The sequence below is a fragment of the Tachypleus tridentatus genome, chromosome 5 (assembly GCF_004210375.1).
Source record: "Tachypleus tridentatus isolate NWPU-2018 chromosome 5, ASM421037v1, whole genome shotgun sequence".
Classification (NCBI taxonomy): domain Eukaryota; kingdom Metazoa; phylum Arthropoda; class Merostomata; order Xiphosura; family Limulidae; genus Tachypleus; species Tachypleus tridentatus.
The window spans coordinates 45,517,001-45,533,766 of record NC_134829.1 but is presented as its reverse complement, the minus strand read 5'-3'; the positions used below and the strand labels follow the sequence as shown (position 1 = coordinate 45,533,766).

At 35.0% G+C, this 16,766-nt stretch overlaps 1 long non-coding RNA gene across 1 annotated transcript; it reads right to left on the bottom strand.

Annotated features, from left to right (window-relative positions):
* Window positions 1–214: 214 nt before the first annotated feature.
* Window positions 215–16,555, bottom strand: LOC143250273 (uncharacterized). The gene is made up of 3 exons (XR_013028120.1): window positions 16,433–16,555; window positions 5,445–5,554; window positions 215–1,089 (listed from the first exon to the last, which is right to left on the bottom strand). It is a non-coding gene; the product is annotated as an uncharacterized LOC143250273 (long non-coding RNA).
* Window positions 16,556–16,766: the final 211 nt, after the last annotated feature.

Below are 16,766 nucleotides of genomic sequence, written 5' to 3'. Positions count from 1 at the left end.
ACATGAAAATATTAAACAAACTGTATTTTGATTAAACTAATGTGAAAAACAAAACAGAAGACTTTGTGGAACGTATACCACAGGAATTTTTGATATATTAATTTTTATCTTTTGGAGACAACATTCGAAATAGATATATACTATTTGTTGACTATCTTTAAAGCAAAAAATAACCACAGAATAATTAAATAATTATAAAATATTCGGATTGCACTTTTATTTATTTTGTTTTACAGGAATCTACGACAGACTTGCTTGAATTAATGTTACAAACTAAGCCATGGAAATTAATATTAAAATGTTTTTTTTTGGAGAAAGCTGTGTGCTCATGTGGTAAATTAGACCCTGTTAGAGCTCCTCTAGTGAAACTGGAACATAATAAAGTGGAGCAGAGAATCTAATTTTTAGGACACTTTTCCAGCCAAAGAGTTTGCTTAACGATTCGTCTCCTGAATTTCATTTGTAAAATGGCCTCGTCATATATTTAAAGAGTAGCTTGGTTTCAGTGGAAACTTTTCAACGTATAGATAGGCTCTTTTGACCGGTACAACCTGTGAAGATTGCTCCTTCTTGGAGTGCTGTTCATAGTCGAATAAGTGGCTGGAATGAATGTTAAATTTAAACTCACTCCCACATTTAGAAGATAAATGCCAAATACCACGAAACACTTTATTTGTCAAAGTGTCAAACCTTTGGAATTTTTTTTTTCTTCCTTCTAATATTTGGACATGTTTGACAGTTAACGTGACTGCACAAAGTACTAAAGTACAAAATTATATATTCAGCGCATGGTTTGTTTTAATATCTCTAAATTCTAAATTAGTGAATGAATTATTTCACATAGTGGTAAGCTTATACATTTCTTTAATTTGTAATTCTGGCTGTCTTCAGGTAAGATATTGAGCACTTTCCGTTACAACAGGAATAAAAGGTAGTAAGGTTAATTCGTATTGAAGGCCTGGCATTCGACTGGTAATCTGAGGGTCAGGGGTTCGAATCTCTGTCGCTCCAGATATAGTTAGGTCCAAAGTGGCACCGTTACACCTACCACTGCAGATATAAACTCCCACATCTGTATTTTTACTGTAACTAAAGGATAGTTATATTTTATAACAAGTTAAAACTCGTACATAAGGAAGATTAGTTTTCATAACGTATTACATTTCGATCATTATAAAGAACACAATATTATTTGCAGTAAACAATGTTTTAGTATTTAGGTCAACAATCAAAATCCAACAATGTATTTACATTCTAGAATGGATTGTAGTTGCTTATTCGTATAAGGCTCGGCATGGCCAGGTGGGTTAAGGCGTTCGACTCGTAACCCGAGGGTCGCGGGTTCGAATCCCCGTCACACCAAACATGTTCGCCTTTTCAACTGTGGAGGCGGTATAATGTAACGGTCAATCCCACTTTTCGTTGGTAAAAGAGTAGACCAAGAGTTAGCAGTGGGTGGTGATGACTAGCGGCCTTCTCTCTTGTCTTACACTACTAAATTAGGAACGACTAGCGCAGATAGCCCTCGTGTAGCTTTGCGCAAAATTCCAAAAACAAACAAATCATATTAAAACGTATCACCAAAATCTCTGCGGATAGTCCTGTGCGGCTTTGCTGTAATAAAACACACACACGTTACCAAACACAATATATCCCTTTTGCTCATCTTCTGTTTTTAGTTGTTTATTAGATCGCACCCAAAGTTAGCTGTCCATAATTTTAAAGTGATCCACACTTTAACACGTTAAGCACTTGGCTGCGTTCGGCTGTTAAAGTGTGCTTTTAAGCTTGCTCTAACATTTTGTAACTTATTTAATGGGTTACCTTTTATCCGGATTTGTTTTAGAAGCAACGAATTATTCGTTAAATACCCAATACGTGTCAAAAATATAACATCTTTAAATGCACTTAGGAGGAATGCGTTGAAAAGAAAACCGCCAATCAGTTTTTTTTAATTTTTTTATTTAAAAGTGTCCCACTGTAGAACAGCAGTAAGTTTATGGGCTTTAAACGCTAAAACCTGGGATGAATACAACAAGCAGCTTAACGTAGATTTGCCCTAAAACAAACAAACAATCATTCAAAGTTTGTGGTTTCTTATTCCTTGTTTACCCTAAATTGTGGAATATCAAACAAAAAAATAACATATCTTCTGCAACAGTCAGTTTCGATACAAAACTGATCAGCATTTGCCCTAACAAACGATTTTAGTATTTCTTGGATAACTACGAATGGATTTCAATTTAAAATTCAGGTTATTCCAACAGCCACGGGTGATACTGACGAGGAAACGGCTAAAACCAGTGCAATATATTTATATATATATATATCGTCTTGTAGCAACGATCAGATCTAAAGTTTTCATAAGAAACAACGTTAATTGTATCCTCAATTAGCGAAATTGTTAGTAAAACAATATATAGAACTAACTGAACTTTTTAAAAACGTTGGTGTGAAAAATAGCAAACAGAAAACAAACGTAGTTTAGACTGTTTTAATTAAACTGTGAACGTTTAACTGACGAAATATTCCACCCCAGTTGGGTTATTAGTAAAGTCTGAAGGTTTATAATGCTTCAAACCGGATTTCAATTCCCGTGATGAGCATAGCAAACACTCTAGATTGTGCAGCTTTGTGATTACCAAACACAAACTTAATAAAAATGTAACATTCCACTGGTATAAACAGGAAGTGCACATTTTAACAAACTCTATACAATTGTTTGTTCGTCTAATGTTTTCCTTTTTTGTAGTAAATAGAAACGTTTCGTTCCAGCATCGCATTAATGAATACATACAACTTTAAAGCGATATGAAATAATTAAGTGGTCGTATTTAACACTGGGTGCACACTGACATGTGCAAACAAACTTTTTAAACGTTTTGACCTTCTTAAGTCATTTTCAGGCTAACCTTTTCCAGGTCGAAACGTTGTTCTCTCCTTTATTTTAATTTTTTACTTCAAGTTGGTTATTCGTGATCACGAGAAACTTTTTAAATACTTGCATATCCATAGGAGACTGATTGTGCAACATACAGATGATTCTCTTATCCTCATCAATGAATTGATGAAGTCATATGACAGTTAGCCTGCGAGACAGTATGGAAGATCAAGGATCTATAAGACTTCAAGGGAACCATGATAGTAGGTGCCCGTCTAACAAAAATCTTGTTATTAAACACAAATTTTGCGACCACCAATTGAAGGTTAGGTGTTAACATATTTTACGAAAGCGTCAATACAAATAAGAAATGTCTACCAACAAAGAAAAACTGTGACTTTCAACTGTAGAAACAGCGCTCAGAAAAAGTAACTCTGATCCTCAACTGTTGGTAATTGATCAATAGAAAGCAGTTATGGTGGTCAGCCATTGGTGAATGGTCAATATTTTTTTTGCTTGTTTTCAAGTGTAACAGAAAGGTGATAACTGACTAATCTTATCAAAATCAATCAAGATTTAGTTATCATTAATCGTGTATCAGGTGAAGTATCACAAATGCTACGTAACAGTTGACAACAGAACCGACAACACTAATATAAGATACAAACCAGAAAACTGCCTGTGGTGGTGTTTAATCCTTAAACTGTTGGTGACAAATAACCAATATACATGAATGAAGCGAACTCACGAATCATGTTACATCAGTTTCCGCACGGACATTAGAATAAGGTACATGAAAACTCCTTAATCAATTGGACCTTACTGATGTTATTCCAATGTTTAAGAAGTTCGGAATGAAGTGACCTAACGAATCATGTTACATCAGTTTCCGCACGGACATTAGAATAAGGTACATGAAAACTTCCACAAATAATCGGACCTCACTGATGTTATTCCAATGTTTAAGAAGTTCGGTTTGTTCTAAAGATTGTTATTTCCAAAGTCCTTTGTTTCTTCATACTTTCACGATAATAGATCTTTAATATCTTCTTATTAAATATTTATTTGTATTTTGATTCAAAAATAATTTAGAACTATATTCTGCACATATTTAGCCGAAACCAATTCTATGTTTATACAAACAGTTTGTGTACGTGTTTGTAGTAAGTAACTTTGTTAAGACCTAAATAAATAATTACCCCCCCCATTGGCACAACAGTACGTCTGCGGACTCACACTGCTATAAACCGGGTTTCGATATTTGCGGTGAGCAGAGCACAGATAGCCCATTGTGTAATTTTGTTCTTCATTCCAAATAATCAACTCAAGAAATACGAAATAAAAATTAATAATATTTAAAAAAATATATTTAAATAGGAAGCATATTTCAAGTCACCTTGTGACCAAATTAAAAACTAAAATGATTATTTATGAAGTTTAGTGTAATAACGTAATGTACATATCATATTTGTTTGTTTTTGTTTGAATTTCGCGCAAAGCTACACGAAGGCTATCTGCGCTAGCCGTCCTTAATTTAGCAATGTAAGACTATAGGAAAAGCTGTTAGTCATGAGCACCCACCGCCAACTCTTGGGCTACTCTTTTACCGACGAATAGAGGGAATAACCGTCACATTATAACGCCCCCACGGCTGAAAGGGCGAGCATGTTTCAAGTGACGGGAATTCGAACCCGGGACCTTCATATTACGAGTCGAGCGCCCTAATCACCTGGCTATGCCGGGACACTGCATGTCATGAGCAGGTCTACAAAAAAATCTCAGTTCCCTTACACAAGAACAAGTTCTCAATTCAGATCTCATTTTCTGTTGCAGGATTTACCGTTGCGATCCAACCATGATGAAATGCAGGTATTAAATGATATTAAAACCATTTGACTTCAGTTGAGATTTCAACTAATAATAACCGCTTCAATAAGCTTAAAACGAATATTTTAGTTTGTCTCAACGAATTAAATTCACTAATAATGAACTTAAACTGAACATCTCAACCTCTGTTAACGTTTTTAATTCAACAACAATGGTATTAAGCAGATATTAATAATTTCACTTCAATAACAATAGGAACAAAACGCATATTTCAACTAATATTAAACATTCGATATCTTTAAACGCGTATATTTGCTGCTATTAACGTTTTAATTTAAGAGCGATAGGCTTAAAACGCACTGGTATTAAAAGCAGAATATTACAAAATAACTATTCCGCGCCATTTGCTTTGCTTGGTTGCTAAGTAGTTTTGATTTTTGTCACCGGACTGATAAGTATGACCCCAGTACACTACTGTTGAACTTGGATTTTTTGGGAAAACTGTTTTTAACTGTCTTTTGCAACAGCTCCCTGTTTGGTTACTGGTAACTTTTGAAAGGAGTTTCTGGAAATTTTACCTCCCCCATCCACTAGACAAAACCAACAATTTTACAGTTGTTTAAAGTTTATAAAAACAATGGTTGTAAATGAAAACGGAATGTCCCTCATCATATTTAGTTGTGACTGTCTGTAATTGAGCACAACCCACTCAATGAACTACATGTACTCTACTCACCTCAGGTTTCGAAGCCCAGATTTTAGCGTTGTAAGTCAGCAGACATACCGCTGTGCCACTGGAGAGTTGGTATTTGTGGTTGAGTTACGAAAGACAGTCACTGATGTAAACTAAATTTTGAACAAATGAAATATTAATGCTTTGGAGAAAGAGGGTGCAATAAGGAACAACTGGATAATTAAAGGACAACGTATTTAGTTGACGAAAGTAAAATATTAGGCTTACATATCGTGCAATTATAGTTTGTAATTCTCATAACTTAAGATAGTGCGGTTTTTGAGGACTGATAATTTATTTTATAAAACATTGCGTAGGAAAGTATCAAAATATTTATCATTATGATACTAGATGGCGCTGCGCAATCTTCTTTTCATTCTTCCATCAATATTTTTTTTAACCAAAATTACAAAATAATAATTTTCAAGTTGAACGACACCTCATGCGACACATAGGTCAAGAGGTCACATCTGAGATCTTTAAGGTTTTGGAACATTCATTTCTAGTTTCGAACTGCTGACCAGTAGAAGAAAGGGTAGAAGTGAACCGCATTCGCTGCTCATGTTGAGACTCTTAAAATAATAGCAGTATTAATTAAAAGTACTAAAAGTGTTCAGCGAAATACCGAGACTTAAACCTTGGACATTCTATACCACAACCCGGTACACTAACTGTTAGATTTTACAATATCTATGAATAGATATGCTTAAAAGCAATGTTCTTAACCAGTTTGATCGGATAACCACAGCTTTACAAGCAAAAATGTTTATTTATCACGGGCTTTGAAAGCGGATAAAGTTTAGAAAGTAAAAATGTTGCACTGTATTAGTCACTTCAAGTAGCCAGCAGTCACCCTAGTTTAGAATAAATATATTTTTTCCTACGTTTATTTTTCATTTTCGTGCTTATAAGTAACCGAAAGTTCTTTAATATACAGTCGACATCTTAAAAGATTAGTATAATTCATTTTTTGGAAACGCTATCCATTGAACACGCATAGTTTTTTTGCATTATTGTAATATGCTTTGGTTTGAATTTCGCGCAAAGCTACACGAGAGCTATCTGCGCCAGCCGTCCCTAATTTAGCAGTGTAAGACTAGAGGGAAGGCAGCTAGTTGTCACCATCCACCGCCAACTCTAGGGCTACTCTTTTACAAACGAATAATCGGATTAACTGTCACATTATAACGCCCCTATGGCTGAAAGGGCGAGCATGTTCGGTGGGATGGGGTTCGAACTTACGCTTACCACATTACGAGTCGAGTGCATTAACCACCGCCTTACTGGGTTAGTTTTTGGTTACATAATGTTTTCGTATTAATAAGTTGTTCCTTAAATTAAAAAAAAACTGTATATTTTTATTTATAGTTGCTTTCGTTTTGAAATATTATGTTACTTACTATTGATTCGTAAAATTATGATATAAATACTTCAAGCGATATCGAATGAAAAGGTTATTAGTGGCCTAAACCGACCACTGGTCACTACGTATCCAAGCCATGATATACTTTCAGTTAATATTACATCTTATGCTTAAATACTTCATGAAATTTTGAGTAAAAAAACCCAGTGTTTTATCTAAACTAACCACTGGGCACTCTATTTCCAAGCCAAGGTACTTGATATTGATGTGTTAAGCCTTAGGTTTAAATACGTCAAGGTGTGTCAAGTTTTGGTTTGATTTGTTTTGAATTTCACGCAAAGCTACACAAGGGCTATTTGCGCTAGCCGTCCCTAATTTAGCAGTGTAAGACTAGAGGGAAGTCAGCTAGTCATCACCACCCACCGCCAACTCTTTTACCAAAGAATAATGGGATTAACCGTCACATTTTAACGCCCCAACGGCTGAAAGGGCGAGCATGTTTAGTGTGATAGGGATGCGAACCAGCGACCCTCAGATTACGTGTCGAACATCTTAACCACGTGGCCATGCCCGGCCCAGCTTGTCAAGTAAATATACTATTAATGACTTAACCTGACCATTAGTCGTTTTCTATTGTTTTAGAAGCTTCTAGTGGAATACATTTTATTTTATTTTTTTCGTTATAATCTTATTTCGAATATCTTAACCTTATTGTCATTGCCGGAGGGTCACAGTTGTGACGTGCAAAACAAATTTTGTTAGACCTTCTAGTCTTGTCTCGAATGTAGTGGAAACGGCTTTGATTTTTAACATGTTTTGAAAGTTCAATATTCATTTATTGACAGCAAACATTTTGTAAATTACTTGATATTATTTGTTTGTTTGTTTTTTGAGCACCTAGTTCCACAATGGATTATTTGTTCTCTGCTTCTTATAAGTATCAAAACTCGGTTTTCAATGTTTATAAACCGTGATACCTACACTGGAATCATTGGAAGGTTTTATTCAGTATTGAGGTTTGTTTATCACTACTTAATTCTACGTGTAAACAAAGTTCAAAGGTAAGACTTGTCAGTTGTCATGTGTGTTCTTGTATCTATATATTTGCCTCTAAGCTTTTGTTCTGCAAGAAAAAGATTGGAAAAGTATTATTTTTACTATCAAGAATTCTTTTCTATGGATAAAAAAAATCAGGGACAATCTTATAAATTCGTTTCATTTACGAACTTTGTAAGTTTCTATAATCCTCATACAAAGCTGGCCTGGCCTAAAGGTTTGGTTTGTTTTGAATTTCGCGCAAAGCTACACGAGAGCTATCTGCGCTAGTCGTCCCTAATTTAGAAATGTAAAACTAGACGGAAGGAAGCTAGTCATAACCACTCACTGACAACATTTGGGCTACTCTTTTACCAACGAATAGTAGGATTGACCGTCACATTATAACGCCCCCACGGCTGAAGGGACGAGCATGTCTGGTGTTAAGGGGATTCGAACCTGCGACCTTCGGATAAATAGTCGAGCGCCATAACCACCTGGCGTAGCCGGGCCTAGCCTAGAGGTTGACGTATTAAAACTGTGGTTCTCAACCTGTTGCTGCAAATTGCACCTTGTGCCTTGAGGTTGGGGTTATACTAAAGGAGTTACGATAAAATCCAAGTGTTTTGTTATAACAAGAAATTAGGGTTGATGACGTTGAATAGTTACTTTCCCTGTAGTCTATAATTCAAAGTTAGGGATGGCGATGAGCAAGTATCGTTTGTTTCAGCTCAAAGAATGAAAGGTTCAGAAGTTGGAACATCTTACCTGTTGATATAGCTCTTGCCTTTTTTCTAAAACTGTTTATTTGTTTTGGATGTTCGAGCAAAGTTACTCGTAGATTATTTGCGTTAAATGTCCCTAATTCTGAACTGACAGATCAGCGGAGAATGTCGCTCCGCAACATTCATTCCATCCTTTTAGCATCTCTGACCGGATAGCAGAACTTCCCCTCACCCTTAAAAATCATCCAGTCCCAAAGGTGCAGGACGCAATTTTTTTTATTTTTTGAGGAAAAGAGATGCAAACCAAGAACCTTCTAGTCCCCGCCCATCCTTTCTGGAACAGTGACAGAGTTTTGTGGTTTTTCAAGCATCGTTTCTACCTCTTTTAAATAATAGCGTTTTTGTGTTTTATCTCATAGCAAAGCCACATCGGACTATCTGCTGAGCCCACCGAGGGAAATCGAACCCCTGATTTTAGCGTTGTAAATCCGTAGACTTACCGCTGTACTAACGGGGGGCTTTAAATAATAGAAGACAAAAAATAAACATTTCCCACTCTTCTAGTTTAAAAATAACAACTCAACGGGAAGAATGTGTATTTTAATTTCTTCTAAGTTTGTTTGATTTTTTTATATAAATAATTCCATTCATATAAATTAAAGCTCTGCACAACCTCCCGACTGTGAATTTAAAATCGTAGCCACTAGGCCATGGTGTTCCCAACTCTAGTATAAGATACAAAAATAAAGTTATCCAACAAAAACAAATTATTTAGTTAGCTTTAGGCGTTGAACTCTAATAAAATTATAGCCTTAAACTGTTCAGTTTGGAGCTAGATATTATATTCGTAAAACAACATAATAAACAAACCTTACAATATATATGCACTCGCTGAGTTACCCATCCGTTGGACGGGTGAAATAAAAATTCGTTTGTCACAAAGGATAAGAAATTGTGTTTCTATTTTTTGAGCATAGTAAACATTACAAGTACAAGGAAAATACATAAAGTTACCAATAGCAACAAGAAACACGTACAGTTTTAAAGATTCCGATCAATACGAAGTTATATGGGGGATGCAATATTCCCTCCCGTTGGGCCTTCCTTATGTCGTCTGTATCACTGTGTCAAATTGTGCTGATTGAATAGTGTTTTGTTTCGAAATTAAATGGGATCCAGCCCCTTATCTAACCTTACTCATGTTATTTAGTATTATTGTGTCAAATTAGATGCTGATTTATTAAGACATGTGGAAATGTGTAAGGAACAAATGGCTGAAAGGTGCGAACACAGTGTCACAAACTTATACATATATATGTATGTATTTTTCTAATCTTGACGATGCTAATTTATTTCGTATTTAATGATTTTAATGGAGAATTAACTTATAATTTGAAAGTGTTTTGGTGATCAGGCAAGCTGACTGATTGATTATGTATGTAATGTTTTTGTGCTTATATCACTCTTACGGTTCTCGTCCCATTACTACTAGGAACACACTTGTAACTTGGATAGCTGTCAAATCTCACTATTCGGTCAGGTAAGAGTAGTTTTAAAGTTGTTGGTGAATGTCGTTGATTGGATGCCTCTTTCATTCAATCTGTCTTTTCAAAAGTGGATACGGTTATTTGAAAATACTTTCTGTGGCTTGTGCGCAAAATTTCTTACCCAACAAACAAAAAAATCGGGATTTATTTTGGCAAAAAATAACTTAATATTGTCTCTTTGTAACTAAGTACAAAGTTCCGCTTTGAGTTATCTGTGCTCTGATGCCCAGCATGGCTAGGGGTGTTAAGACACTCGACTCGTAATCTGTGGGTCGCGGGTTCGAATCCCCGTCACAACAAACATGCTTGCTCTTTCAGCAGTGGGAGCGTTATAATGTTACGGTCAATCCCACTATTCGTTGGTAAAAGAGTAGCCCAAGAGTTGGCGGTGGGTGGTGATGACTAGCTGTCTTCCCTCTAGTTTTACACTGCTAAATTATGGACGGCTAACATAGATAGTCTTCGTGTAGCTTTGCGCGAAAAAAAAAAAAACAACAAATTTGTGCTCTGTACACCACGTGCATATCAATACCCGATTTCTTGCGTTGCAAATCCCCAAGCATGCCGCTTTGCCACTGAGCATTAATAACTTAGTCACACGTCAAACAATACGTCCTGTCTCGAAATACCGACAGGACGTATTTGCCTAAACTTTGTGTTTTATCTCATCCTTTCTTGGGGTGTTACTCAAAAGGTTTCATACCCTGCCTTTCGTACTAATGATCAGTTCTCAGCTTCTGAGAAATACGTTTTTTAAAGAAGAAAAATTATTAGATTCTCTGAAAGAAAATAAGGTTTATTTTTTTATAAGGGCATTTGTCTAGGTTGTAATAATTTTTATAGCAAGTATTAATAAACAGGCACAACCTACGCAGTTAATACAGATATCAATATGACTCGCACTAACGCCCTCTGCTGGTAGTAAGATGAAACATTGTGGCAGGCAGCAGCCGAGACTATCTATCTTCTGTCTTGGAACCTACTTTATTTAATTATATTATGTTTCATTTAACTGAATAAAGCTACCGTTTACACCTTCCTGGATTTGTCTCTAAGTAACTTGTATTTATATATGAAACATTTAGTAACAAATATTTACCAGCTTCGAAGAGACTTAAATTTCAACCCCGATGGATATAATTAGCACTTATCTCCTTATGAATATCGTAATCTTAGCAAATTTGCAAATGTAAGACATAAGATAAGTGGGTATAACTCAAAACTATTCCAGAGGTAAAGTGGTCCCTTATATTTTGAGACCCACCATGGCCAGGTGGTTAAGGTGCTCGACTCGTAATTTGAAGGTCCCGGGTTCGAATCCCCGTCACACCAAACGGGCATTATAATGTGACGGTCAATTCCCCTATTCGTTGGTAATAGGTTATCCCAAGAGTTGGCGGTGGGTGCTTATGATTAGCTGCCTTCCCTCTAGTCTTACACTGCTAAATTCGGAACGGCTAGCGAAAATAACCCTCCCTCCTGTGGCTTTGTGAGAAAAATTCAGAACAAACAAAGCCACAAAAATTGCTATCTGTAATCTGAGTATCGACACCCGATTTTTAGTGTTGTAAATCTACAAACTCGCCACTAAGAGTGAGAAATTTTGTGGATTTGATTCGTGGAAACGTTGAAATAAAAAAAAAAAGAGAAGACGTAATCACTGATATTAAGTTTCATTGATGTAAATTGGGACTTTTTAAGTTCCATTCATAAATACGTACTCACTAGGCTTTAGACGTATTAACTTCACATATTTTCTGATATATATGTGAAGCTACTCAACAAATTTTATAAGTAATCTAATAAATAAAAAAGAGATACATTTGATTATCTCTTATTCTGACTTCGACATCAAAAATATGCTTTTCTGTTCATGACTGATTTTGGTAATGTCTTCCCACATGAGTTCTCTCGAAAAATCGACAGTAAGTTATAGCTTTAATACTACAGGTGGCGCATGAATATTTTGCCTGCATGTAATCGTTTCCAATTTGTAAATTACTTTAAATCGTAAAGTTTGTCTTGATGTATATTTTATTTAAACAAAATATCCAAATTTTCACTTTATAGGTCAATGTCCACCACTATACTCTCCGTTCTGTGGTACCAGACTGCTTGGCGAGGAAAATTTCCATATAGTCGACCATTCCCGTTAATATCCGCCATTTCTATTTCCGCTTCCGCTACAGTTAATCCCGATTTCCTTTTCCTGCCCAAACTCAACGAATTTAGGGCCCTAATTAGAGCTGTATGTGAGAGATAGAGTCCAATAACTTATTGTTACTTTAAGAATCGCTTATGAGCTTCTAAACTGAAGACTATTTCAAAACTGATATATGAGGGGCAGCTTAACATTTTCGAATGAAACACAAAATAATATTTTTTCTGAACCCCCACGTAAAAGGGTTGACTAAAATCCTGATATCTCTTTGCAATCATTAACTGGAAAATATTTGTTTGTTTCTTCGTATTGATACAAAGACATACTGGGTTATCTGCTGTGTCTACCTGGAGGAATCGAACCCCGAATTTTAAAACTGCAAATCCATAAACTTACCACTATCCCACTAAAGAAGAAACCTCATAGGAACACAGAAAATAAACAAACTAGAGATATGTAAAGAGACATCTTACAGTTTAATATAAAACATTTTTGACCAATTAAAAAACGTGTTTGACTTTAACTCCACTTCATCATCACGTGCGATTCATTCCTAACAACTAAAGTTTTGTTTGTTTATATGTTTTCTTGTTAAGTACAGAGTCACATAATAGAGAATTTGTGCACTGCTCACCACGGATAGCGAAACAAAATTTTTAGTATTATAAGTCTCCAAACTTACCTCTGGGCCACTAGGGGGTGTGTTTTTCTTATAGCAAAGCCACATTGGACTATCTGCTGAGTCCACCGAAAGGAATCGATCCCCTGATTTTATCAATCTAAACCCGAAGACTGCCGATGTACTAGGGGGGACCCACTAACTACCGCTGTACTAGCGGGGGACCCACTCCCCGACTAAGACCGAAAGTAACACTAACAAATCATACTTCTACAAGCGACAATATTGTTAACCATAAAGCAGCCACTTCTACTATATTGTAAATCTTATTACTTCTAATGTATTAAATAAATATATATATAACCATAAATTAACTATTCCTTTGAAGTAAGAGACCTTTTCAAACTTGAGAAGTCGTATTTCGTTCGCAGTACTAAATTGTTTAAGTTCCTGGAAATCTATGGATTACTGAACATATTATAATCGTTCTCTTTACTTTTAATATAAAGGAAGTTTGAATAATCTCACCGACAACTTTAACCGGACGTGATACCTTTTTCGTCTACTCAACTACTATAAGTCTTGTGCAGTAGTTTCCATTTCTGGTTACAAAGAACCAGTCACGTGTATAATATGTTACATACATAGTAAAACAAACATCGCAGCATAAATAATTTATTATTATTTTACACGTCTACCTTGTACAGATTTTAAAAAGGCCTGGCGCATTCTTTAAAAAATATATGGTCCCCTTTATAGAGATATTTTTCATAGTCAGCATCCCTGGTGGCAACGTAATAAACTTATAAGCACATATTTCTACGTTTATTTATCTTTTTATTTATTTTCTATTTTTTGTTATTTAGTACTTTGGTGACAGCTTAATTAGTTTACAAATAAATATATACACTTAAATATTAGTGAATGCGATGTATTAACCAGTCTCTTACCGCGACGTTAAGTAGTGCCTTCTAGTGCTCAAATATTATTGCGTTAGTTATTGAGATTATTTGAATAAGTATGGGATAATGCAGCCTAAAATTAATACCTGGATTACGTATGTTCAGCACCTGTAATTAGATTGAACGTTGCATACTGTGAAGCCTAAGCAACAAAGGCTTAAAAACTACTCTGGTTGGTTCTTAATTTACTACCGGTACCAGGCTGGCGACAAGGTGCAAACTCACACAGTATTTTTGCATAATACAATTAAAGAAAAAAAAAAGTACAATGTCGTGCAACGATTCTGAAGGACATTCGCAAGACTATAAAGCTGTTAAACAATTCCAGACACCATTGATCTTAAAACCAAAGGTTTGCACCACTCGAAGAATTCTTTGTTAACTTATCAATACTAATACAACAGAACAAACGTATCTAGACGTTCTTTTGACATCCTAAACAGCAAAGACGATTGCCCACTTTTTTCCTTTTTTTTTATTTATTCAATGAACTGGTTCTTTCTCAGTGTATTTTGAGTAAGAATGAAAGAAAAATGAAGCTGGTTCAGACACAATGCCTTTTATCGATGTTAAACCTCAACGAATAATTCTATCAGTTGTTAGATAAATTACGTTTTACTAGAAAGACAAAGAACACTTGAGAGAGAATAATCAGGTTTGGCGCCACCTATTGTTATTGTATTTATATCAACAGACAGAAAGCACATGAGTGATTATGTTGATATAAATAATTCGAATATTTTAACCTAGTTTAGAGTAATTTAATAATCGTTTAAAAACATCGTAAGGATTGCGGGCTTATAACGCAAAAATCTGGGGTTAGATTCCCCTCGACAAAGTGAATAAAGGTGGCCCATTGTGCAATTTTGTCATACGGAAATCCTCAGAATCAAGTTCAAGTAGCGCCACCTAGTATACTTTACATCTTACGGCATTTATATTATATGATGAAAGTGCTTCCTAAAATCTCCATTTAGCATATAACAAATTTCATCATGAAAGAAGGCATCATATTAAATTTGATTATGTAACCTTAAGTGAAAATTATGTCTTTAAATTGAAATTAATAGATAAAAATAACCAAAAGAACAGTAAAAATTCTGATAAAATTTGTTATATTTCAGCATCTTATAAATTAAGAACTCATTCAACCGAATCTACAAATCTTAAAATATCGTGAAACATTTATTAGAAACGTCCTACAACTTAAAAGAGGAACGAAACTAAAACACACTGAGTTACAAACGTTTTTCACACAAACAACATTAAAGCAGCCTAGACGTCCTCCAAATGATTTTCTTTATTTTAAAATAGGAAAACATGTTATCTAGCACTTAAGAAATGTTGTTACAAACACTCCTAACTGAAATCAAAGTATAGATTTTTCTGTGGAAACTAAGCCAGTAGGGCTTATATTTTCAAATAAAACAGAAAAATTGTTTCCTTTACAAAAGGCTTAACTTCCCCAGTGGCACAGCGGTATGTCTGAGGACTTACAACGCCAAACACCGGGTTTCGATATCCGTGTATCTTTGTGTTTAATCACAAACAACAACCACGACGACAGGCTTTAATAACCAAATGGATTCCATTAAAATAAAGCAGTTGTATTTTTAAAAGTATGTTGAGTTTATAATAACCTGATTATAATATTCTTTTACTATTTCAACATCAGAAATCAATGAGTTTAAACTTTGTGTTTAAATTTGGAATTCACACATGCATGTCTGTGTAGGTTCCGTATTCTTAAAAGTAAATAAAAAATTACCTCATAGAAATTTTGATGAACTGTTTGTGTGTCTGTGTTTTAGTAAGCTAACATATAGTAGTTCTCTTATATCATGTTAGGATATCAAACTGGTCTATAAAAGCTCTATTATTTTAAGGTAAGATTATAAACTAACGACGCAGATAGCCCTCGAGTAGCTTTGCGCGAAATTAAAAAAACAAAAACAAAAACTATAAACTAATGTAAAGAAACTCTGTTGTCTTACACCAAGAGTATTAAAAATGTATAGCAAGTCTGTTTTCTTACGTTACAATTATAAGCTAACGTTCTAAAGCTACGTTGTCGTAAGTAAGCATAATAAACTATATAAATACTATCTATCACTTGTGTTAGAAAAGAATCAGAAACTAGTGCTTTTGAGTTTATTTAGCATAAGTTTAAACAAACTGAAATTTGCTTTCTTAAGCCTGAAGAAGTAAAAAAAAAAAAACAGTTCAGTTTGTCCATTAGTCTAGAAATAAAAGTACATATGATGAATGCAGAAATATAATATAAGTTCCCAGTTACGCCGTGTCAGACATAAGTGGTCACATGACTATAAAACTAATTGTGCTGAAACACCTGAAAATACCAGGTTTGTTAATTTAGTTGCTTAACGAAAGCGTTGTTCAGAAATTGCATCATATTCTTGAAGTTTTAATTTCTCGCTTGATATTTGCCAGAGTTTCTTATGATTATATATTTCCCAGGAAGAGAGTTTTCTCATATTATGAACTATAGTTATTTACTAGATTAACAGAAAATAACAACAAAGAAACGTTAGGTAAGTCACAATAACCGTATTACGTACTTTTTGTTATGCCAAAACCACTAAAACTATTTGCTGCCGTCCATACTTTTGAACTACTGACCAGAGAGAAGAAAGCCAATCACAAGCTCCAACATCAACACACACCTCTCACTCGCGCTAAGGGATTCACTGTCCCACTTACAAAACTCCCAAATCTTAATGTGGAGAGGGAATATTTTTTTACGCGGATTCGATCTCAGCATATCATTGGTAAAATCTAGAGCTCTCCCACAGGGCCGCGCCTAAATATAACCATAAAGAGTTTGTGCAATGGAATCATTAAAGAGTGTTAACTGCTACAGTGTGGAACTTTATCACACTTTTAATCCTCTTC